The 26,497-nt window shown below is 47.0% G+C and overlaps 1 long non-coding RNA gene across 1 annotated transcript in view; it reads left to right on the top strand.

Annotated features, from left to right (window-relative positions):
- LOC144762888 (uncharacterized) overlaps nucleotides 1-26,497 on the top strand; it is a 438,864-nt gene that overhangs the window by 5,728 nt on the left and 406,639 nt on the right. Inside the window, exon 4 of the long non-coding RNA XR_013596159.1 lies at nucleotides 24,156-24,221. This is a non-coding gene — a long non-coding RNA (uncharacterized LOC144762888). The remainder of the gene's footprint in view (nucleotides 1-24,155; nucleotides 24,222-26,497) is intronic.

The raw sequence follows: 26,497 nt of genomic DNA, 5'->3' as shown, positions 1-26,497 counted from the left end.
CCTTGTCAGTTGTAAAGCTGGCTTTGTGGTAATTAGCACAGCAATGTAGCTACTAGAAAGCAGGCATTTCTGTGCTCTGAAGCTGCTGAATAGAAACAACAACTACCCTGCCAGGGTTTCATTTCAAGGTCCCACAAGGAGATCCTTACAGTCAGAAGAGAGGTGACAAAGGAAACGTATCAGAGCTGACAATACATCACACAAAATCAATATACCTTTTTTATGAAAATATATATAATTTATTGGTTATTTGTTAGATTTGAGTTTATATAGGGAATCCATATAAGTGCTTTGAAAGAATATACATACATTGATTTAGAATCTTACATAGTGTATATCATTGTTGAAGTTAAGCATAATGCATTCATTCAGGTCCCACACACTCCCACAGTCATCCACTAAAAATACACTCACTATCAACCTCACTCACTACAATAATAATACAATCACACATATAAAATTATAAGGTTACATTAAGGCCTGAAAGGGACATATCTTGTGGCTGCTAGGGCCAAGGTTACAACATGGAGGCAGGACAATGTGGACAGGGTAGATTAACAGGGACTAAACTGGGGCCATCCATGTGGGTCACGCCAACGCGCGTTTCGATGCAGGGCCTATTTAGGCTGCACCTTCATCAGGGCGAGGAGGACCAGGGGGTGGGGACACACACACACTTTTCACGCTATATAAAGGAGGCGTGGTAGAAGTTTGATCAGCATAAACGGGGATTTCCTGCGTCAAATAAACCAGGGATTCTCTAAGGAGGATGGTGTAGATTTTCGCGGGTCCGGCTTCTGGGTTTCTAGACGCTCAGGGTTCAGGAGTGTTAGACCTGGCACCTTGGCGTGAGTCTCCCTTCCACTTTTTGCTGATGTGCCTCAGATGTTTTGCTGGTGTTCGATGCTCAGGGCACTGCGCCACGGCCGATCCGTGCCGCAGTGCAAGTACTCCCAATGTAAAGTGTATGTGTAATTGATTTCCATGATTGGCTTATTTGGTTTACTGTCAGTCCCCAGTAAAGTGCACGAGGAGTGCCGGGGCTTGTAGATACAAATGCTGCTAGTGGGCCTGCAGCGCTGGTTGCGCCACCCACAGAAGCGGCCTCGTAAGACATGACTCGGGTCCGCCATTGTAGACCCCGCGTGCAGTCCCGTACTGTCACGCTGACTGCGCAAGTGCCCACACTCGCCAGTCCCTGAACCTTCCCTAACCTCCATATCAGTCGCCCCTATGGTAGGCCTATGGGCAGGGTGCATTGAAGCGTAAGGTAGGACAAGCCTAGAGTGTGGCCTGTCCTCATAGTGAATTACCGCCCTTTTTCGTTCTTCACTATGGAAGGGCTACCGGAACTATTACACGCTATAGTAGGCTCAGGGAACACGGTAGCATGTCGAGTTTAGTATGCCTGAACTCAGAATAATAAAATACTTCCTTTAGTAAGGTTTATTTTAATATCCTGGGTTTGCAAATGCTACTTTTAGAAAGATAGCCTTTGCGCGCCTAACTATTGAGCCCGCCTCTGCCAGGATGTGTATCTGTTGTCTGGGTTTGTGTGAGTGACAGGGCTGGGAGATTCCCGGTGACAGTTGGAACCCCCCAGGTGGTGAATAGGGTGCTTACACCAGGATGGGTGGGCAGAGTAGTCCTTGACTCTGAGTAGTTGTGCTCCACCACCACAATGCTGGCTCCACCTCCTGCGGAGCGTCTGATGTCTCTGCCCTGCACTCTGAAAGAAGACGGCAGCTTCCTGTAAACAGAGTACTCCAAGACCGGGTTGAACTAGGCTCAGGCCCCCTGGCCTGCAAAGACAAAAGAATCGTAGTATAATCGTAGTATAAATATAGGAGCTCCGCTCCTTACAAATCAGATCCAGTTTTGACCACGACGAACCTCTGCCTGACTAGAAGGACCAAGAGAAGCTGAAGGACGGAAACCGGTCTGAATCCTGTAAGACTGGCCTGCAGTGGTGCCTTGCGGAGAACGGAGAGGAAAGGACCAGAAAGGACTTTGTAGACTTGTGCCTGAAACGATCTCCAAGGGCTTGATCGAGAGCTTGCCCCCTGAACGGAACCCCAGGACCATTGGGTTCTATCTGCTTGTGCCCGTCTGCTGTTGGGCCTTAGTTCTTATTCCCTCGCCGGAGTTGTGACTCGGATGCCTTCGCCCCCTCCCAGGTCCCTTGCTCATTGCACCATCAGGATTCAAGAAAGCCGGGCCGACGACGCCTGAAATGGCAGGAACCGGTCCCCGGAAGCTTGTTTCCTTCCCAGTACAAGAATTGGCTTGGTAGTTTGGTTTGCCCTGTTCCCATCATGCACTGGGACAGGAACAGACTAATTTGCATATAGCCAAGTTCTGAGCTGGGATGGTGCAGTGAGCTAAAAAACGGTGATGGATCAAGCCCTGATCTTTGGACTGGGTAAGAGTGGTCTGCTTAATTCAGGCACTCTGTTCATCACCACCCCCTTTTCTGAATCATTTTGTCCACCATAAGCGTGGAAGGGTATACTCAGATGTGAGTCCCTTGCTCATTGCACCATCAGGATTCAAGCAAGCCGGGCCGACGACGCCTGAAATGGCAGAAACCGGTCCCCGGAAGCTTGTTTCCTTCCCAGTACAAGAATTGGCTTGGTAGTTTGGTTTGCCCTGTTCCCATCATGCACTGGGACAGGAACAGACTAATTTGCATATAGCCAAGTTCTGAGCTGGGATGGTGCAGTGAGCTAAAAAACGGTGATGGATCAAGCCCTGATCTTTGGACTGGGTAAGAGTGGTCTGCTTAATTCAGGCACTCTGTTCATCACCACCCCCTTTTCTGAATCATTTTGTCCACCATAAGCGTGGAAGGGTATACTCAGATGTGAGTCCCTTGCTCATTGCACCATCAGGATTCAAGCAAGCCGGGCCGACGACGCCTGAAATGGCAGAAACCGGTTCCCGGAAGCTTGTTTCCTTCCCAGTACAAGAATTGGCTTGGTAGTTTGGTTTGCCCTGTTCCCATCATGCACTGGGACAGGAACAGACTAATTTTCATATAGCCAAGTTCTGAGCTGGGATGGTGCAGTGAGCTAAAAAACGGTGATGGATCAAGCCCTGATCTTTGGACTGGGTAAGAGTGGTCTGCTTAATTCCGGCACTCTGTTCATCACCACCCCCTTTTCTGAATCATTTTGTCCACCATAAGCGTGGAAGGGTATACTCAGATGTGAGTCCCTTGCTCATTGCACCATCAGGATTCAAGCAAGCTGGGCCGACGACGCCTGAAATGGCAGAAACCGGTCCCCGGAAGCTTGTTTCCTTCCCAGTACAAGAATTGGCTTGGTAGTTTGGTTTGCCCTGTTCCCATCATGCACTGGGACAGGAACAGACTAATTTGCATATAGCCAAGTTCTGAGCTGGGATGGTGCAGTGAGCTAAAAAACGGTGATGGATCAAGCCCTGATCTTTGGACTGGGTAAGAGTGGTCTGCTTAATTCAGGCACTCTGTTCATCACCACCCCCTTTTCTGAATCCCTCCCAGGTCGTGACAGCTCGGAGCCTGGTCGCCCCGCCGTAGAGAGCCCGCTCATCCCTGAGTCGCTCTCTGCTTCAGTGCCGGGCCGCCTGCTCTCCTGTCACCTCGCCGCTAACGGAGCGCGTTGTGCACCTCTCATCTTCTCCCGCCGGAATCTGCACGGAACGCATTCCATAGCCTCGGACGGTCCGTACGTCGTAACGTACCCGACTGTCTCGCTTTGCCCTCCTGCATACCAAGACCCGTGCCGCCCCTCAAGAAAGGCCTCCCCGTACCGTGGTACCGGAAGCCTGGGGTTGCACCCGTCTGCCGTAGAACCCGACGCCCCTCACAGATCCACGAGTACGACCTGGCGTGCTAAGAAGTAGTACGCCCCGCAGGCCTGAACAGCGCCTCGCCCCGTGAGCTGCATCGACCCCGGATCGCCACAACCCTCCACAGTCCTGCTCCTCCACCTCGCACCTCGAGGGGGACCTGAGCCGGAGAAATCCTCTGGAGAACCGCTGGCCTCGTCCGGAGTCCGCCTTCACCAGCCGCGCCTGAAGCGCCTCGGACTTCCCCAAGCAAGGTACATGTGAACTCCGTCCCGAGTTCATATCGGATCCAGGGTCCGCAACGTTCTTATTTCCCTGTCATCGTACCTTGCCGAACAACGAACATTCAAAGACTAATCTTGCCTATCATAATCTGGTGGCCTCAAATCGTTAAACGTTACATGGTCTTGTGATAATCCTGCTTGAATCTATCTTTTATATAAAGTATACATATTTTTGATACAACTACACGACTGGTGTCCGTTTGTGGTGGGTCAGTGGGTTTACTTTGTGTGATCATAAATGCTTAATTTACTATCGCCCTGAGGATTAGCCTTGTCTGCTCGCGCCACACTACCTAGAGGGTGAGCAGGGGTTATTCAAAGGAGTAGTTCCCTTGCCCTGACGTGGAGCTGAGGGTCCCTGCTTGTCATAAGTGCATACCTGTGCCAACCAGAGACCTCCGGTTCCAACAAGGAGTCAAAAGTACGATGAGGGGTCCTGGTAGGACATGAAAAACGATATCTCAACGATTGGGCTGTATAGGGGTCCTTCTTTCAGGTTGGGCGCTCGACCAGACTGATGGAATCTTTCAGGAATACAGATAGTGCCCTAAAATCAGCAGATCAGCGGTCATAGGGCTCGCGAGGTATGGATAGGATAGATCTCTAGTCCCAGGGGTTCAGTATTGAAAGTGCCTCGAAAGGATCGAATCTTCAGGGATTCAGAGCCGAATTCCTTCCCCGTTGGGTGCGGGGTATATATGAGGTCAAAAAAGAAAACAAAGAATGGCCCCCCGGGTATGTAGAGATGGTGGCGTCACCCAACGGGGAAGGAATTCGGCTCTGAATCCCTGAAGATTCGATCCTTTCGAGGCACTTTCAATACTGAACCCCTGGGATTAGAGATCTATCCTATCCAGACCTCGCGAGCCCTATGACCGCTGATCTGCTGATTTTAGGGCACTATCTGTATTCCTGAAAGATTCCATCAGTCTGGTCGAGCGCCCAACCTGAAAGAAGGACCCCTATACAGCCCAATCCTTGAGATATCGTTTTTCATGTCCTACCAGGACCCCTCATCGTACTTTTGACTCCTGAACCCTGAGCGTCTAGAAACCAAGAAGCCGGACCCGCGAAAATCTACACCATCCTCCTTAGAGAATCCCTAATTTATTTGACGCAGGAAATCCCCGTTTATGCTGATCAAACTTCTACCATGCCTCCTTTATATAGCGTGAAAAGTGTGTGTGTGTCCCCGCCACCTGGTCCTCCTCGCCCTGATGAAGGTGCAGCCTAAATAGGCCCTGCATCGAAACGCGCGTTGGCGTGACCCACATGGATGGACCCAGTGTAGTCCCTGTTAATCTACCCTGTCCACATTGTCCTGCCTCCATGTTGTAACCTTGGCCCTAGCAGCCACAAGATATGTCCCTTGCAGGCCTTAATGTAACCTTATAATTTTATATGTGTGATTGTATTATTATTGTAGTGAGTGAGGTTGAGAGTGAGTGTATTTTTAGTGGATGACTGTGGGAGTGTGTGGGACCTGAATTAATGCATTTTGCTTAACTTCAACAATGATATACACTATGTAAGATTCTAAATCAATGTATATATATTCTTTCAAAGCACTTATATGGATTCCCTATATAAACTCAAATCTAACAAATAACCAATAAATTATATATATTTTCATAAAAAAAGGTATATTGATTTTGTGTGATGTATTGTCAGTTCTGATACATTTCCTTTGTCACATCTCTTCTGACTGTAAGGATCTCCTTGTGGGACCTTGAAATTAAACCCTGGCAGGGTAGTTGTTTTTTCTATTCAGCTGTTCTTTCCCCTGTTTCCTGCCAGCATCCTAAATCCCCTTGGGGAACCCCCTTCTATTTTGTTGATTTCTGTGCTCTAAAGTCTTTGTGTGCCTTGATGTTTAGCTTCACTCCACATTGGAGGTTGGGGGAGCACATCTGGGCATTCCCCAGCGACAGCTATAAAACACCGGGCATGCAACTGGAACGACCGACCTCTGCTATTTGCGGACCGGCTGGAGAGATTGGAGGAATAGGTTTTGATACTTGGCCTCTGGAGCCAGATCATGGCCCACTAAAAGTAAAGATCTACATTTCACAGCCTCATCGCAGACAGGACTGAAATTTAGGGGAGACATCTGTGGTTCAGAGCAAGACACTTTGAACCACCCCCAACTTCAAAGGCACACACATGGAATTAAGAGCTGTGCCTAGAGACTAGATTGCCCTTTGCGGAGCCTGAAATCTAGCCCACATCTAAGGCATAGGGCCCCCTCATTGTGGGGACCTTGGCACACATAAGCGTCTTGTTGGTGATGAGTGGATTCACCGGTGGCAGGACCCACGTTGCCCGCTTTGTCGATCCTGCCGCATCTCTCTCGTGCAACATGCCGACTGCATGCTCATTGCATGTGGTGTCTGATCCACAGATTGCCACCCAGGGAGGTGAGGGGCATAATATGCCTACTTGCACCTGTGTGTGTGACCGGAATAGTCTGGTGCGACCAATATCAACATGCACCAGATGTTGCACCTCAATTCCAGGGACAGCAAACAAATGATGGACGGAATGCTGACAATGCAAACATTCTCCCCCAGTCAAAAGATCTGGGTTAAATCCATTGTTCTTTTGCTGACTACTCCACCCCAGTTTGGACCCAGCCATATACATTTTGTGTCTTTTGCTTTCTCACCCTAAGTGCCCCAGCTTTGCCTAGACATGGGTCCTGGGCTCACTGTGCCACTGGAATCAAGCTATCCTGGCTGATGGGGGTGAAACCCCGTAACCGGTCCTAGGATGCTTGTTTCCGGTCCAGGGACGACCTGGCTTGGCAGTTCAGGCTGGACTGTTCCCATGAGGCACAGGGTCAAGACTGATTTGCATATGTCCAGGTCAAAACTGGGGTGGCATGGTGAGCAAAAGAATGATGGTTGTGGGACAGAAGCTGTCCGGTGTGGCCAACATCAACGAGCACCGTGCAATGTGCCTCATTTCCAAGGAAGGATGGATTTTGTAACTCTTTGTTGTGTGTGACTGAAACAGTCTGGTGCAATCTGTTTCATCGTGCACCCTACGTTGTGCCTAGATTGCCTGTGTGCAACTCTGATCAATGTGTACTGAGGCGGACCATCTGCCCTCTCCTCACCCGGCGTTCCCTGATAACACTGTGCTGCCTGGTAGTATTGCCTAACTCAGGCCTGGGTGGTAAGAGTGACTGAGTGGGCTGCAGGAATGCTTCCGAGAATGATCCGAAGCTGGCCAAGTTACTGCTTGAACGCCCCTGTGCTTTGCAGAACTGTACGGGTGCCGGAAGGTCCTGGGCTCCCCTTTGATGTGACTATCTATTGCCCTCTGGCAGTGTCTGCTCTGCATCCTGTGGGTGAACTTCTCAAGTGATTTCCTATTGCCGACTGCTTCCTGGGACCCTAAGAGTGACTTCACCCTCTTGCGGCCTAGTTCCCGGGGAGGAGGATGGATGTGTCCAAACTGTGGTTGTAAGATAGTCGGGGTGTGTTGGAGGGCAAGGAGAGGCTTGGGACCACTGGGACTGCAGTGTGTAACCAAAAGACCTGCTTGGTATGAGTGCATCACACAAAGGTGCTAAGTGTGTGTGTGTGCGAACGCTTCCGTACGGACTTGTCTGCTATCTGTTGCACCGTGTAGTGGTGCAGAGTGGGAGTGTGTGGGAGTGACATTGGGAAACCAGCTCTGATTCACGACACTGGATGGGCAGTTTGCCTGATACCTTGATTTCTTGCCAGAATAACATTATGTTTCTCATTGATTTTCCCGTGCAGCCTCGGACCACGGTGCTACTAAAAAGTGTTATAATTTGTGGTATATAAATATGTCTGATATCGTTGTGACCCAGAATGCACCCTTTAACTGTGTGGTATTGAGTTATAAGAATTGCTAGGGTGGGCCTGGGGTAGACAATGTATTTCACCGCATAAGGGTGCTGGGGGAGGTGTTAAAGCTTTTTGTATTCATGTAGCTCAGAACAGGAGAACAGCCAATTAGCACTTGGAGTCACTCTGGCAGTCCTTGGTTCAAGCAGCAAGACAGTCATCCAGCAGCAAGGCAGTCCTCCAACAGCAAGGCTGTCCTCCAGCAGCAAGGCAGTCCTCTGAGGGTATGAGGAAGGCTTCCAGCATCAGGGCAGTCCTCTGAAGTACAAAGCAGGCTTTCTGAATGTCCTCCGCAGGTCCAGGTGTGAACGAAAGAGTGGGTCTGAGGGTCCTATTTGTATACCTGATGTCAGCTTTGAAATGGAAGAAATTTCTTTAGTATTCGCCTCACAAATGGTCCTAGAATTTCTTTCATCCCTGCCCAGGTTCATATGGGCCTGCGGTGACAAAAGGCTAGTAAGAAGTTCCTAGTGAGAGTGCTGAGGCAGCTCCCTTGAAATGTAAGTGGGGCAGGTAACAGCTCTTCCACACACATCCTGTCTGGGTGGAATAAACAAAGGCCAACTGCCATGCTAATCACAGTCATGACCCAGGCAGAACCTGCAGGCACCAAACGGTTAGTACAAGAAAATGCCACCTTTTTAAAAATAGCATTTTCTGAATTGTGACTTCTGACTTTAACAATAAAGAGGATATTATATTGCAATTCTTTAGACATCAGACATGGCATTTCTACTTGCTCCCAAGCAAAAGTTATCACTTATAAAATGTTATAAGGTAACCCAATGTTATCCTATGGGAGAGGTAGGCTTCACAATAGTGAATAATTAATTTGTTTTTTTTCCACAACCAGGACGCGTAAAACATAAAGGTACATGTTCAACTTCTTAAATACAATGCACCCTGCCATATGGGCTGTTTAGGGCCTACCTTAGGCAGGACTTATATGTAATAAAAAAGGAATTTTGGCCTTACAAAATGTTTATTTTTCCTGGTTAAATTGTCAGTTTACAAATGCACACAACCTGCAATGACACATGTTTAAAAAGTCTACTTAGGGGGCGTGGCTAACAGCCGAAGAACATGGCCGCAGCCTAGAGAGCCTTCGAGACCCTCTACTGTGCCCTGTTGATCTGATCATTAATCCGGCAGCCTACCCACCTGAACTTTGAGGCTGAGTTGGCGGAAGGCCTGCAGTATCGGGTGAGTGACTCCGAACTCGATAGGAGGACTCGTGTGGCAATGGCGACACGTTATCCTGAAGCGGCCTAATAACGTAGCAGTGCATCGGGACCTGAAGTTCGGAACATATCCGGAGGAGGAAAGCCGGCGGCTGCGGTGGGCGGGGGCAGAGAGCGGCTGGAGACGGAAGGAGTGAAAGCGGCATAAACACCTTCCTGGAGTGCACCTTGTAAGGTCTCCAGGCTCCAACTTGCTGGCATCTGATTGTAAAACTGGCCTTTGGGATTGGTACGCCGTTGCCAGCAGAGGCTGCCGAGGTGCTGGTATACAGGTCCAACAGCCGACAGAACTTGCCAGGCTACCCATGAGGGCAGGGACCAACCATGACGAGAACAATGTATCCTTGCATAACTTGACCGATTTGGTCACATAACTAATGGGGAAGGCGATGTTTATTATAGGTTTGGAGGGGCTCTGGGGGGAGGAGGATGTCTACTCTCACCCCCGCCAAATGGTAAATGGGAAGGGTAATGAGCACTCTGCACAGTTGGGGTGGCGGGTAGTTTGAGTCCGTCAAGCAGGGAGGCAGGGAGGGGGGTGGATAGGGGGGAAATGTTCTGTTGGAATTTTATGTTCTTAGTTGCGATTTTTATGAGGGCATATATGGCATGCTATTTAGCTACGATTGTTTGTTTGATATGCAGCGGAAGTGATCCTATGGCGATACATGTTACTCGTGGCAAAAACGGTTGATGCAGGCACAACAAGGGTCTAGTTCGCGGACACCCCGGATGTCCCCCATAACTCATTTGTCGCTCATTACATGGAATGTTCATGGGCTGGGAGATAAGATTTAGCGGGCTTGGTCTTACAATACTTAAAGAGGTGTGCGCCGGCGGTAGTCTTTATACAAGAGACTCATTTGGTAGGCTCCGCCTGTAAGTCAATGAACCGCTGGGGGTTTCAAATGGTGGCGCACTCTGAGTTCTCTTCGGGTTCAAGGGGTGTTGGTATTTTAGTGCCTAAACACTTTGCCCTAATAATAAAGCAAACTCGGACAGATGAGCAGGATCGATTTGCAGCTATCACTTGTCAATGGGAAGGGAAGATGTTCAATATAGTGTCAGTGTACATCCCTCCAGCCCTCCATTCAGTGGCCCTCCCAGCACTTACTGCATTTCTATTGGATCTCCCAACGGGGGAAATGCTAATTGGTGGGGACTTTAATACTATAGTTGATGGCACCCAGGATCGGCACCCTCCAAAACTGAATGTGGCAGGCACCACACGCATGGAGGGATTTCTGGATTTTTTTACAACTGCGGAAAGTCTTGCCGGTGTGGTAAGCGTTGAGATCCATCCTAGAGGTATTTCGGATCATTCCCTGATAACGTTAACATATACGAACCATCACAAGGCACGACAATGTGTCTACCCCGTGTATCCTGGGTATCTGCGTGTTCCTGACATTTCTAAAAGCATTGTTAAGGCAACACGCCACTACTTTGAGGAAAACGCTTCATCAGTTCAGTCCTCTGGTACTCTTTGGGAGGCGTATAAAACGGTGATCCATGGGCAGGCCATCTCCTCTATTGTAGGTCATAGGAGGGAAAAGCAAGCGGAGCTGGAAGCTATAGAATCAGAATTGGAAAGAGCTACTGCTCAGCATGCGCAGAACCCGCCCCCGGAAACATCCCACACCCTACGTAATAAACAATGTGAAGTTAGGGAATATCAGCAAGAGATGGTTAAGGTTTGGCTACAGGCTACGAAGCACAAGATATATGAAATAGGAGATAAGGCAAGTAAACTTCTAGCCTGGCTTGACAAGAAGGAGCGTGCACAGAGAACTATAGCGCAGCTGCTCACTCCCGATGGTTCCCCGACGGCTGCGTCAGAGGACATAGTGAATATATTGGCAGGGTATTTCGAAAGGGTGTACGAGTCACAGACGACCATAGGGACGGATGAGGATCAAACTTATATTAAAGATATCCATATGCCTAGGCTGTTCAAAGAGGAGGCCCTCACACTGGGGGCTGACCTGACGATAGAGGAACTGAAGGTGGCTATTGGCTCCCTGCAGTCGGGGAAAGCAGTGGGTCCTAATGGTTTGCCCATTGAACTATATAAAAAGACTGCGAACACAATTGCCCCATATCTATTAAGGATGTATCATGAGAGTCTAGAAGCAGGGGAGCTCCCGCGAGATCACCAAATTGCCACCATAGTGACGATCCCAAAACCGGGTAAGTCCCCAGAGGAATGTACTTCCTATCACCTGATATCGTTACTTAATGCCGAAGCCAAAATATTAGCCACATTTTTAGCAACACGACTAACCCCACATCTTGCAGCCCTAATTCATCCAGATCAGTCTGGGTTTATGCCTCATAGGAGCACTGCTCTCAACTTACATCGGCTGCATGGAGAATTGGCTTGCATGTCATATATTCAGGAACTGGCAGTTATCCTTTCCCTCGATGCACAGATGGCGTTTGACATGGTAGAGTGGCCGTATCTTTTTGCAGTCCTTAGACACTTAGGCTTCGGCCCAAAATTCTGTGCATGGATACAGTTATTATACACTAAACCCCTGGCACACGTGGTGACCAACGGACATATCTCAAGAGATTTCCCGTTGATGCATGGAACCCGCCAGGGATGTCCATTATCCCCATTACTTTTCACACTAGTGTTGGAACCCCTGGCGGCATGGATCAGGTGGGAGACAATGATTCGAGGGCTCAGGTGGACACCGAACTGGGAATACCGCATCTCCCTATATGCGGATGATGTGCTGTTGTAGCTAACATCCCCTAGATGACTCATTCTGGTGTTACTAAATATTTGCGAGATATTCGGTCAGGTGTCTGGTTACACCATTAACTGGTCCAAATTGATTTTATTTATATTACATGGCCCACCACCGGTGATTCCAGAGAATTGCCCGCTGCAGATCACTGAGGTCACCTTCAAATATTTGGGCATTTATGTCTCACCAAAGCCCGACGACTTTTTTCAGAGAAATCTTAGGCCCCCCATGGAGCGGTTTAGACGGGACACAACGGTCTGGCACAACTTACCACTGTCATTGCTGGGAAAGGCAGCGCTGTTTAAATTATGGCATTCCCGCGTTTCTTGTATGTTTTGGAGAATACCCCCTTTCGCTTACCACCGAGCTACTTCAAAACGATAGCGTCGGAAGTCTCTAGTTTGCTATGGGGGAATAAACCTGCGTGCATAGCACAAGTCAGGAACTGGTATGATGGCGGTATAGCCCTTCAGAATATACAATTGTACTACTGGGCAGCTCAGTTGAAAGTAATTGACTGATGGATACATGCTTTACAGACTGACCCAGCGTTTCAGGCAGATCGGCAAGGAATGGGAGAGGAAGTGGTCATGTCCGTACTCTACAATAGCAACAGATCCAGACTGCTAATTGGGCCAACTGCACACACAGTTAGTATATGGTACAAGACGCATGCTAAGTTAGGATGGCAGGGGGTCTTCACGCAAATGACACCACTATGGACCTCACAACGGCTAGGGAGACTTAGAAACAGTAAGGGCTTTAGTAAATGGGATGCCGTAGGCATATCAACGGTGGGTGATCTTTTGAAGAAGGGAAAAATGGTCACGTATAAACATCTAAGGGCTCAGTATGAACTCGCCTCCTCGGAGGTCTTCAAGTACACGCAGATTAGGCATGCACTGCAGGCAGTTTTGACTTCAGGCACTACCTTACCGGAACCTACTCCACTAGAAGATAGATTATTGATGGAATATATGCAAAAAAAGGCCACCTCCTTCACTTATCGTAAGTTAGTTAACAACCTGCCGGACCCCATGCTGACACTTAGACAAAAATGCTCAGTGAATTTGGGAGAATTTGATGACTTGGATTGGCAAGGGGCACTATCATCCCCTTGTGAGGTTGCAATACCCTCACGTTTAAGGTTGGTACAATTAAAGATACTTCATCATACATACTACACTAGAGTGACCCTTTACAAAATAGGGACGGCTTCCCATCAGTTCTGTTTGAGAGGTTGTGGGGAGGAAGGTACTTTTCACCATACTATCTGGGAGTGCCCGAAGATTATGGCATACTGGGTTAAAATAATGAGGACTGTATCACAAACTGTGGAGGTGTCTTTGACTCCGGAACCAAAACGATGCTTACTAAAAATGTGGGAACCGAATGATCTGAACCATCCAGCGCAGGATTGGGTAACGTTGGGATTGATGTTTGCTAAGCGAAATATTGCGAGGAGGTGGGGCTCAGGGGAGTTACCTAAATTGCAAGAGTGGTGTAAAGACATGGATGAAGCTATGGTGGCGGAGAGGGCGGCATATGTACACAGAGGGTGTCCTCAAAAATGGGAAAGCGTTTGGGGAGCCTGGAATAAATTCAGAGGATATATATGTGAGCCTTCAAGCGTGGAGATTGACCAGATGTCCGAATAAAGGAGATGGGGGGGACCGAAGTTGATGTATTATTTGTGGGATCGTTCCTATTGCCATGGGTAAGACTGATGTCAGTGATGTCATAACTATATATGCCTGGAGATGTTGATCAAATTGTAACATGTGTGATTTTATGATGCCCTAAGTTTACAATAAACAAAACTTAAAAAAAGAAAGGCTGCAATAAGTGCTGCAGGCCCACGAGTAGCATTTCATTTAGGGGCACTGGGTACATGTTGCACCACTATACTTATAAGTAAATTAAATGTGGACAATCAGGTGTAGACCACTTTTATCATTTTTATGAAGAGAACACAAACATTTTAGCACTGGTTAGCAGTGGTGAAGTGCACAGAGTCCCGATTCAAAGAAAAACGAAATTTAGAAACAAAAGAGGAGTAGGCAAAATATTTTGGGGAAGACCTCCCTAAGGCTGACAGTAGTATAGATTTTTGTTGGGTATTGTGAGAACTAAGATCTGCGTGGCACAATGCTCTCATAAAATTGTGTATTATTACAAAATATTTTAGTAACCTTGTCAGATGATTTCGATTCTCAGACAATAAAAGGGGGCATTATGTTAGATACTAGTATTGACGTTTCTCAATTAAGTGAAAAAAATTTAACTGGGAAATGGTTTATTTTTTCCGCAAACTTGAAAATGCGAAATTGCAAGACCATATTTATAACACCACAAAAGCTATCTCTGTAGGAGTGAAGAACAAATGCTAATTTCTCAGGCTGTGTAATGCCTGGGGCAGATATAATACATACGTTTGCTGGTTTCCCCAAGCATCAAACCTGTTGGCTGGGAATATTTGGCTTTCATGGCAGTCTATTAAATCTACATATGAAAGGATCCTTGAAATTAATAATGCTAGAGGTCTGGTATGGGGTCGATAACGTAGCCATGGATATATGCACACTTCGTTAAATGATTTTTGTAGCTATTGAAACTGCCCGCATATGCATAGCAGAAAGTAGTATAGATACCTAATCCACCTACTTTTTCACAATGGCAGGCTCGTTATCTTGCTAGCTTCGAAACTTGCTTTATATAAATTAAAGGGGAAAGTCACTTGCAAGATGATAACTAAGGTTTTGCTACCTCCACCCTGATGGCTTGATTGCATTTTGTTTGATAAGGAGTAAATCTTGAATTCGTAAATTTTCCTTATTATCTATATCTCAGTCATAGGAATGTATTATTTTGTGTAAATATGTAAAGACCATACATTTTCAAGTTATATGTACTATTATGCCCTATAAAAAAATAACCTTCCACTCAGAGCTCTTCGATGTAAAGAATAAAAAACATCAACAGTCTGTGGCCAGTGTCCTTCCACTGGCTGCAGGCTTCTTCCAGATATTAAAAAAAATCAATTTCGACATACCTGTAGCGTCGCGCTCTAGTTGCCGCGCACGGCGCGATGACGTGGCGCGAGGCAGCCATTTTGAGAGCCTACTAGAGAGAAGTTCACGGAGTGCTCCGGACGTTCCCGGCGCTCTCCTGCTGTGAAAATAAATGTAGCTCTCCAAATCCTCACCTGTCTCCAGAGCCTCATTGGGGGTGATCTGGGAATTTACAGTGGCTACGAGGCTGGGCTCCAGTAGGAAAAACCCCCCGAAAGAAACACAAGCAAAAGAAAATCAGACCCACCGGGCATAGTGGTGACACCACGAGGGGCAGCAAGAAAGGGGAGCGAAAAAAACTGCAGGAGAGCGTGGCAGAGGGCAGTACCACGATGGGCAGGCAACCAGGGAGAATAAGCTTAACCAGGCACAACAAGCAGCACACGAACGCAGCAGTGCAGAAGGCTACTCCCACAGGGACATCCACCATCATAAGGGTAAGGAGGTAGCAGAAAGGGGAGGACACCTCACCAGAAGGCCGTCACCCATCGCAGGCACCCAGAAAATACCCAGGGTCCTGGCGGAGTTAGGGCAACATGGAGAAGGGGGTGCCTTAGAGCCCCAACCGACCCAGACGCACGGAGAGAGTGCAAGCGCACCAGGCAGCCCAAGGGGATAAGAGACAGAGCCGCAAAGACGCACCGAAATGAGCGCGCAAGCGTCCTCACTCACGACGCCAATCCCGTTCTTACCCAAACCGGTTGAACCCTTAATGAAGTGGGAGGACTGGAAAGAATATTTTATGAATTACATAGAAGCCCTGGAAGACGAGAAAGGAGAAGCATACCCCAGCAAGAGGAAGAAAAGAATATTGCTACACAACTTGGGCCCAGAAGGGATCAGGGTCTTCCAAAATCTAGTACCCACCCCCAGGCAAGCTGCAGATGACGACGTGTTCCGACATGCGATAGAGGATCTAAACAATCACTATCGGCCGGAAGTGTGCACGTCCATAGATAGATATAACTTCCAACAAAGGAAACAGGAAATGGGCGAATCTATAGACGACTATGGAGCTGCACTAAGAAAACTGGCGATCACGTGCAAATTTGGTGTCTTGCATGATGAATTTATAAAATACCAAATAGTCATGCACACGATAAAAAAAGCGGCCCAAGACAAACTAAGTGTGAACAGAGATGCAACACTGAAGGAAGTTATTGCCATGGTGAAAAAGGCGGAACTATCCAAAAGATGAGCTGACGCAGCAAAAAGAGAATCCACCCCGAGGCCCATGGTCAATAAAGTCGATGAAGCAGAACCATTAGAGAGAAACAAAGCCACGGCAACGGAAGGGAAAGCGCCGAATAGGTGGACAGTAAGACCAACATAGCAAAAAAGACAGAACAAGAAAGCACAAACACGTGCTACAGGTGCAGAAGCCAGTCCCATGCGGCGTACGACAAACGATGACCAGCGTTTCGAGCGAAATGCATGTACTGCGGGATAGGACACTATGAAAAAGTGTGTCGCCACAAGATGAAGAGACCAACGGTGAAATACGTGACGCATGAACCGGAGGAGGGAGGTGAAAGAGAACAGGATGAAGAGGACAACGTGCTGTGCGTCGAAGAACAAGTACTAGGCATTGACTGCAGACGCTCCAGGAAACTACAATGCGACATAGTTATAGGAGGCATAAAATGGTAGCGGACTCGGGCTCCCGTTACACCATCGTCCAAAGAACAGTGTGGAGCGAAAACTTCAAACCCAGCCTGGGACCGCATCTGGAACCTCCGGACATAAGGCCAATCACGTACACGGGTGAACCTATTCCAACGGTAGGATACCGAGTCTTGAAGTTCGAGTTCAAAGGCCGCAGTGCTGAGTGCAAGCTGTACGTAGCAGAGAAGGGCCCGTCAGTCCTTGGGTGGATAGATCAAGGCGATCTGGGCACACAATTGAACCCAGGAGGAGACACGCAGGTACTGATGACCAGCACAGAGCGTCAACCGAACTTCGAGAAGATGAGAAGTGAATTCCCCAACGTATTTGGAGGAACAGTAGGCAAACTAGTGAAATTCACGCATAGGATAGACCTTAAGGAGAATACTATGCCGGTATCCCACAAAGTGAAGAACATACCCATAGAGGTCAGGGAAGCAGTACAACAAGATTTGCAGAGACTGGAAGACAATGGGATCATTGAACCCATAAACTGCTCGGAGTGGCTAGCTCTGTTGGTGGTGGCCCTGAAACCTATGGTAAGGTCCGTCTATGCGTGGACTTACGCGAGCTAAACAAGTGCATAATCGTGGAGAAATTCCTGTTGCCGCGGATAGAAGAAATGCTGGCGAAGACGAAGAGGATAAAGTGGTTCTCCACCATTGATCTCACATCAGCCTATCACCAGATAGCACTACACCCCACGAGCCAGAAGCTGACGTCTTTTATAACACCCTTCAGATGCTACCAGTTCCGCCGCATGCCCTTCGACTTAGCGTCGGCAGCGGCTGTGTTTCAAAAACGTATGCATAAATTGTTCAAAGACATAGAGGGCGTACAGTACTTCCAAGATGACATATTGGTGATGGGCAAGGATCAATCCGACCACGACAAGAAGCTGGCCAAGTTCTGGAAGGTAATGGCCTCATAGCTGAATGGGATAAGTGCCGGTTCGGAATGACATCAGGTACCTGGACAGAAGATGCACCTAAGGACTTCAACATAATAAAGGAAGACATCAGCATGGCCGTACCCCTTCAAGGATATGATCCTCATGGGCTGTCCATATTAACTACAGATGCCAGTGAAAGAGGACTAGGAACAGTCCTTATGCAGGAAAGGAAGAAAGGAGAAGTGGCAACCCTCAGCTTTGCGTCCAGGTCCTTATCCCCAACTGAACAGAAATTCAGTGTAATAGAAAAGGAGATGCTGGCGGTAGTGTGGGCCATGGGGAAGTTCCGCCAATTCTTTTGGGGCACGAGATTCAAGCTCAAGACAGACCATAAACCCCTGGTCAAAGTACTCACGTCAAGTGGCCATGCCAGCGCAGCACCCCGCATCGTCAAGATGACTCTGAAACTGTTAGACTACAGGTATGATGTGGAGTATATCCCAGGGACAAGGAATAAGGTAGCCAACTACTTCAGTAGAGCCTCAGCGATGGAGGAAGCCCTGACCGCGCAGACGAGAGTGAAGTCCTGGTGGCTTTCACAGAGGATCTGGAGAAAGTGATAAGCAGCCAAGATTGAACAAAAGCCTATGAAGATGATCCCGACATCAGAGATGTTAAAGAATTCCTGCTACAAGGGTGGCTGGAAAAGAACCATCTACGGGCAGCACTCAGGAAATTCTACGAGGTGCGCGAGGAGTTGTCCATAGGAGATCAGGGGACATTCCGGTTTAGAGGGGACAAAGTGGTTCCCCCAATGACATTGATACCTCACCTGTTAGCTGTACTGCATGAAGGACACCTGGGTATCGTGAAAACGAAGATGAGAACGAAACAGATGTACTGGTGGCCAGGAATGGACATCCAGGTTGAGAGACATGTAAGGAAATGTGACCAGTGCCAGAGAGCGGATAAGACTCAAACACCACTAAGACCATCATTAGGGAACTTCGCCAACCCTATGAATCCTTGGGAGGAAGTGTCGATAGACATTCTGGGGCCAGTCCTAGATACCCAGGGTACCCCGAAGTATGTGTGTGTCCTAATCGACAGGTATTCAAAGTGGCCCGAGGTGCACATACAAGAGGAGATGGACACGGAAACAGTCCTCCGATTCCTAACTGTCGTATTCCTCACAGAAGGCATACCCCGATACGGTGAACAGCCTTTACAACGAAACTTTTACAACGCACTACCATTACGACGCAACTTTTACAACGCAAACTATTACAACGCATAGCGCTGGGGGGCGCTCTAGGATAGGGAATAGGTTTAATGTACTATCCAACACCTTCCCTACTATCCACGGGGACTGGAGTTGGAATAGTAAATTAAACTATCCACTATCCAGCGCCCAAAAGCATTATGCGTTGTAATGGTATGCGTTGTAAAAAATGCGATGTAAAGGTAGGCGTTGTAAAAGTATGCGTTGTAACGTCATACATCCCCCCGATATATCTTGAGCGACAATGGTCCACAATTCACCTCGGAAAAATGGTACAAATATCTGGAGCGGAATGGGATCAAGATGAAACATACATCCATATACCACCCAGCCGGCAACGGCCTAGTTGAAAGGTTTAACCGTGTCATAATGGGTTCTATACAAGCTGCCATTGCGATGGGCAAGGACTGGGAAAAAGAAGTGCAGAGTATGTTGTGGGCTTACCGAGCAGTGGTGCAGCACAATTTGGAGAAAGCACAAAGAATATACACCGAGCACTACAATAGGAGACGCAATGTGAAGGAAGCCTCTCTTGAAAGAGGGGAGTGAGTCAAACTGGCCCTGCTGAGAAGGAAAGGGGACAGCAAATACAGTCAACCCATGCAGGTAAAGGAGGTGTATGACAGGGCAGCTTTGCTTAGCGATGGAAACGTCTGGTCCCAAGACCGCATGTCCAAATGCAACAAGATTTTGCAGTAGACCAATGAAGAAAGATCGAAGACATCACAAGATGAAGCCCCACCCACAGACAAGGAGGTACGGTGTGGAGGAGAAGAGGACCAAGGGGCAGGAGTGAGCGGTATGGAGTTCGAGAATGGAGACAACCCCATTGCAGGAGAACATCAGGAAGAGGTTGGTGAGACTCAGAGAAGAGAGAGCCCTCTGAAAATCGAAGACAGGCCGGCGAACCTGGCGGAGGGCAACCCAGGGAATGCCTCCTCCACTCCGGTAAGACGTACAAGGGCAGGCAGAGCAGTTGTGAAGCCTACCAAATACTGAAACTATTAACTGGGAGATGGAAGATGAGTGTGATCTGATGATGGACTTTAAAATTTCTATTGTTATATAAAGAAGGGAGATATGTAGTGCCGCGCTCTAGTTGCCGCGCACGGCGCGATGACGTGGCGCGAGGCGGCCATTTTGAGAGCCGACTAGAGAGAAGTTCACGGAAAGCTCCGAACGTTCCCGGCTCTCTCCTGCTGTGAAAATAAATATAGCTCTCTAAATCCTCACCTGTCTCCAGAGCATCATTGGGGGTGATCTGGGACTTTACAATACCCTCTTCGAGAATGCATGTCTCTGCTGCCGTGTCCTGCTCTCTCTTCTTGCTTTTGCCACACCTACCCCACCTCTCCCACTGCCCACTGTTGGTGCTCCCTACCCCTACCCCCCTCCTGCTGTTGCTTGCCACAAGTCACTCTTGTTTCTTTCCCACCCCGTCCCGGTGTGCGTTATCACTGCTTCTCACTGCTTCTCCGCCCCACCTCTGTGTGTCTTTTTGTATTTATGCCCCCCCTCACTGTTGCTTCCCACATGACACTCTCGTGTTTTTGTATTTATGCCTCCCCTACAGTTTTAAAAATGGTATTACGATTCTTTTGAATACGTGTAAACATTTTTGCAAGCGTTTACAATCTTAAATTTGCTTCATAATATATATTAACTAAATCATTTTCTTTTAAAATCGAGGTTACACGGAACCCATTCCTTCACGTTGCAACATGTCTTTGGCGCCAGGGTTCTGCTTTTTGGTGAAATTTTTTTTTCCTTACAACCGACATATGACGTTCCAATCCTTTCTACTGTCACACTACGGCTCTCCAGAGAGGGTTGGGGCAGGTGTGCGTACAGGAACGATCAACCATGAACATTACAAACCTCTGAAGTTGGTGGATGGGGAGATTTAGCAATGACCAATGATATTGAAAAAAATCCCTAAAGCAAATAAGTTTGGTGGCGACATGAAGGGTTAGCTGTAGCTGTTTCCTTTTTCTGTAAGAGTTGTTGAACTGACGTTGGTCAAGATGTACATGTGATTTTTATAGTGGGCATATCACTTGAGATTTGCCCCTGCCACATTAGACCCACTGTCCCCTCTCCCTTACTTTTTTACCCCCAAAAATCACACCAGGCAAGTGTTTGGTCTTCACTGCGTAGTATTTATTAACTTGTTGGATACCGCAATCTTTATTGTTGATGCACTGTCAACACTTGACCACATTTATTACCAAAAAGCCACACACATTGATACAAGCAATAAGGGTCATATTATCAAGAACGGCGATAAAATGATCGCCGCTTTAGCGGCAGGAAACTGACGCTAAAGGGGCGATAATGGGCTTGATAATATGCCCTAGAGAATTCCCATAGAAGCCCATGTTCACACCAGAACATGGGCTTCTATGGGAATTCACAAGGGCATATTATTAAGCCCATTATCGCCGCTTTAGCGCCAGTTTCCTGCAGCTAAAACGGCGATAATTTTTATCGCTGTTCTTGATAATATGCCCCTAAGTTTGCAAAATATACATTTGCACCAGAGGTTGAGATTGTATTCACATTTTGGCCCTCCAGAGCCACTCTTGTTGCGTGTTGTGCCAGCAGGACACAACAAGTTTTCCTGTGTGCAGAGTTGCCCTGGCTGTCCCTAGTGCTGAAGTGGGAGCCGCAGGTTTGCTGGTTTTACCACTTAGATGGTGCTGGTGAGGAAAGAAATGCAAACACTCTATAAAGGGGCCACTGAAGTGAGGGTCCCTGGAGGCACAGTGTCGGACAAAGGTAGTGGTAGCCGGACCGACCCCCAACAAGACTTGGCAGTAGCAAGCACACCCTTGGGTTACTTCAACGTCCTGGAGTCTAGGCGAAGATAATGGTAGCCACCTGAAACATGCTGGAGGCCAGAAATACATTTCCCAAACTGCACTAACCCATTTACTTTTGGGCAATCCTTCGGCGGGCCTGGAGGCTAATCATTCTTTCGTTCTGGGAGCGTGCTTTACCTGTAAGCTACAGGGGACTAGTACCTCTAGTCCAAGGGAGTTCTGGTGTTGCCTGTATTATTCTATTATGTATTATTCTATGCCCCCTGAACACTTATAGTAGCCCTTCAAGGAAAGAGGCTACTATAGGGACATATAGGCTTGCATATATATGTCCACACCTTTAAACCCTTCAGTGCTGGACACGTTCAGCGGACGTCGCGTGCACTACCTCGGTAGTGCCGCGCACGTCCGCTGAACGTTCTGGCCCCGCCCGCGCAATAGAACGTTCCGCACCAGCGCGGAACGTTCAGCGCAGCGGAGGGGTTAATATAATGTATTCTGCCTTCTGGGCTCAGGAGGTCTACCTTACGGGTTAAAAATAGTGCTGTGACCTTGCTACTCATGGGGGCATATCAGCAACAAGAAGCGATAATCATCGCGTTTTAACTTAACATCAGCTATCGCTGGATTTTATCGCAGAGATAGCATGCTATCAGCAACGCTTATCTCCAATGCGATAGGAAATCCAGCGATAGCAGCGAAAGTGTGCGATTATTGCTGGAAACCCAGCGATAACAGCACAGCGATAGTCAAATCCTTGTTGATAGGGCAGGGCGAACTCATCCCTACAATCCACCTCCCATTGGATATAATGGGGAAGTCAGATTGAAAGCAGGCATAAACAAAGCAGCGATAAGCGCAGTTAGCGCTATTATTATCGTCTCTACGCGGGTTTGCGGCCAGATTGCTGATAGGAGTAAGTTGTGTTAGTGACATGTCTCATATTATTTTAGAGAGGAACGCCTACTATGGATCTCATTAGCGTTGAGATGCTGGGCGTTAAGGAAACAGGCGCTGAAGCATGGATTCACACGATAGCGTGACCTTGCTGATCACGTGATAAAATTATCGCCGCTTTTCGCCCAAAAACGGACGCTAAAGTGGCGATAATTTTATTGCGGCGCCTTGATAATATGGGCAAAGCCGAGTTTGAGTAGGTTACACTGCTCATGCAGGGCCTCATTTACTATATTTTAATACACAGCAGCACCGCAAACCTTCCAGCTGCACTACTTTGCGCCGGAGCACATATAGTAGCTGTGCATCGACGCAGACTCGCTTGCGTCATGTTGCAAGGATGCCTGTGTTGTGGGAATGATTGTTGTTGTGCAGGAAGGGACACCTTCCTCCACAAAAACAATAATTGATGGCATTTTCCTTTTTCTATGCGTGCTGCAGAGTGCAGCATTCATAGAAAGAGGAAAATACTAAGAGAAATACAAGTATTTCTGCTTGTTACCCCACTCCTATGTCTCTACTAGGGAGGAGTAGGATTCTGAAGCATTCCCAGCTTTACAAAACGTTGTAAATCTGGGATTGTGTCACTTCCATGGGTGTTGCGTGGAACACCCACAGAAACACCCATTGAACACCCGTTTCACCAATATTCACAGGGCCATGAAAAGGCACAGAGGGTGACTATATGTGGCCTTGTACACATGGCAAGTCCATTTCTCTGCCGTGCCCCAAAGAAAGTGAGGCACCGGCAGCACAATGGGCTTGTAAATGAGGCCTGCTGTCATCTGTTTACTCGGGTTACTCAGGGTGGCACAATCACTGCTTCAGGCTCTGGTAACCCCTTTAACTCACATGCCCTACGTACCACTGGTACCACTTACCAAGGACTTATATGAGGGTTAAAGTCCTTGCCAAATGGCGTTGCCAATTCACATATATCTTATTTTAGGGCACTGGCACTGGGGCCTCGTTAGCAGGCTCCAAAAAAAGTGTTGGGTGGCCTTACAAAAAGGGCACTTTTCTACACCTACATATTATCAGATGTTTGTCCCAATTCCTTGTAAATGTGAGGTCACGAGAATTATAAGTAAATGTGAGGTTGTGAGAATCATAAAATAGTCTGTTTCAGGAGTAATCCTCCTTAAATAGTTTTGGCACACCTTCACCTTGTTCAGTTGGCTTCTATCCACTTTCCGATGTGTATTTTACCTTTTATATCTTCCAGTTTCACCTCTATAGCAAATCTGACTTGTTTGAAGGTCTATGTGTTAACAGACTGGATTAATTGGTTGAAAATAGCACAACAATAACATGCCACAACAAAAAATAACAATAGGCAGAATTATAGAAAGTGTTCTTAGGTGTGGATATAATTTTCTTTTTATTCTTCTGATATATAACACAGTTTTTCGTTCTACAGGATAAATCTATTGTCCAAAATACGTCTCAGTTTCCCTTTTCCTTTCTCTTCAGGACAGTGTTATGCAGCGACTTTTCCTGGCCACGTCCACACCAGAATGTATCTCAAAGAGAACACAGGTAATTATACATTAAGTGAAAAGAAAGGGCCCTATTCAGAGAACTAACTTAAAACAAAATCCTAAATGTACCTCCATTCTGGTATTCACAGAATGCACTTACTCATTTCGGTAGTCACAGAAGTTAGGAGTCCTAACTTTAGGACTCCTAAATGGCTTCTGTGAATACCGAAAGTCTTAAAGTTACTATTTTTCTCAGTTTAGGAGTAGTAAAGTTAGGAGTCCTAACTTTACTACTCCTAAACTGAGAAAAATCCTAATTTTAAAACTTTTGGTATTCACAGAAGGCATTTAGGAGTCCTAAAGTTAGGAGCCCTAACTTTACTACTCCTAAACTGAGCAAATTCATAATTTTAAGACTTTCGGTATTCACATAAAGCATTTAGGAGTCCTAAAGTTAGCAGTCCTAACTTTACTGCTCCTAAATTGAGAAAAATCCTAATTTTGGTGTTGCCTTCTGTCCTTAGGGCCACTCCTGATCTTCTTTCACGTTGGCATTGTAGCTCCATGGCCTCCCTGGGGAAAGTCCTTTGTTGCAGATTTTTTATCAGTCCTAACTCCTACTTCCTGTCACCTGTCTTTGTTTCCGTCCAATCTTGCTGTGGTGTGGTTATACTTCTCTTTTCATATTTGCCTCCTTACTTCTTTCCTCTCCTTTAACTACTACTGTTTCCCTTTATAGGAACTGTTGCTGTCCTGGATGGAGAGACCACTGAAATTGCTGTGTCCATGTTCCTATGTGGGACCAACTGTGCTGAACCTTGGTTTCCCTGGGATGGAATGTTATTTCCTGCTGAGGGTTCTTGCATCCCTATCTTAATGGAATATATGACATTACAACGCAAACAATTACAACGCATGCTTTTACAACGCGTTTTTTACATCACAACTACCATTATATTGCATGATTTTACAACGCATGCCATTACACTGTATTTTTAAAAACTACCATTACCACACATTCCATTACCATGCATATCTTTACAACGCATACCATTAAACAATGCATAATACTTTTAGGGCAACAGTAGGGTATGTGTTGGATAGTGTAGAGGTAAAATTACTATTCCCACTCCAGTGAGTGCAACAGTCGGGTAAGTGTTGGATAGTGAAGTGGTAAAAATTACTATTCCCATACCAGTGAGTGCAACAGTAGGGAAAGGGTTGGATAATGTAGGGGTAAAAATTACTATTCTCATCGACACCAAAACCCATACCCACCCTAAAACAAAAAAAATCTCCATTACTTACGTTATAATTCTTTGTAATGGCATGCGGTGTAATGGTATGCGTTGTACTGACATGCGTTGTAGTAACATGCGTTGTAATGGCATGCGTTGTAATGGCATGCAATGTAAAGACTGTTGTGTTGTAACAGTTGCGTTGTAAAAGCAGTGTGATGTAATGGCTGCGTTGTAATGGATGTTTCTGGCCGTCACCGCGCAGTAGAGCGATTGACCCAAGCGCACCGATTTGTAATGAAGTGACCCCTGAAGAAGGCTCCTTTTTTGACCCAAAATGCATTGGGACATGAGAAACTGTCAATGCTTATAATTTGGAACTCGAGAGAAAGTAAAATCTACATGTTGCCACGGATGAAAATCGAGCGTCATAATAAAATAATCGTCAAAGATTACATTAAAGCTTTATGAAATTCATCGCTTATCCTGTTGAATCAGCACATAAACTATTCGTAATTGCAAAGTGCTCCTGCCTGCAGGAAGGCTTCACTTCCCAGCATTCTTGACCAGTTGTATCGACGGCGCCTAGGGACACGGCGCACAGGCAAGGGCGCACACAGAAGAATTTGCAATTATTGTATATTAAAAGTGTTCTACTCGAGTGCATACTGGCCACATCGTTATTATTTGTAATGGATGTTTACCATCTTAATGACCACCCTCCATTCTCAGGCTGATCTTCATTCGTTTAACAAAGTTCACTCCAGTTGTCCCACCTATGAGAAGGTCTCAAAACCCACCCTAACAGTTGTATCTCTCTGTTGAGCCCTGGAGCCTCCTCTGGGCAGACCCATGTGCTCTTTGACCATCCTATCTCAGCTGATATCTTTCTGTCCGATCGCAAAGGCAAGTGGTTCTAGCTTGTCTTCCCACCTGGAGAACTTAACACACTTCTCCTTTTAATTTTTTTTTCACTTTTCTGTTTTTCCTTGGTATGTGCTTCAGTCTCTTCTAGTCGTTTGCTCTGCATGATCTACACATTTGTTTCTCCTTTGCTAACGTGGTTTGCAGCCTTTTCATGCTGTCCCTATTGGAA

This window comes from Lissotriton helveticus, chromosome 6, assembly GCF_964261635.1.
Source record: "Lissotriton helveticus chromosome 6, aLisHel1.1, whole genome shotgun sequence".
Classification (NCBI taxonomy): domain Eukaryota; kingdom Metazoa; phylum Chordata; class Amphibia; order Caudata; family Salamandridae; genus Lissotriton; species Lissotriton helveticus.
This window is presented reverse-complemented; position numbering and strand designations above follow the sequence as displayed.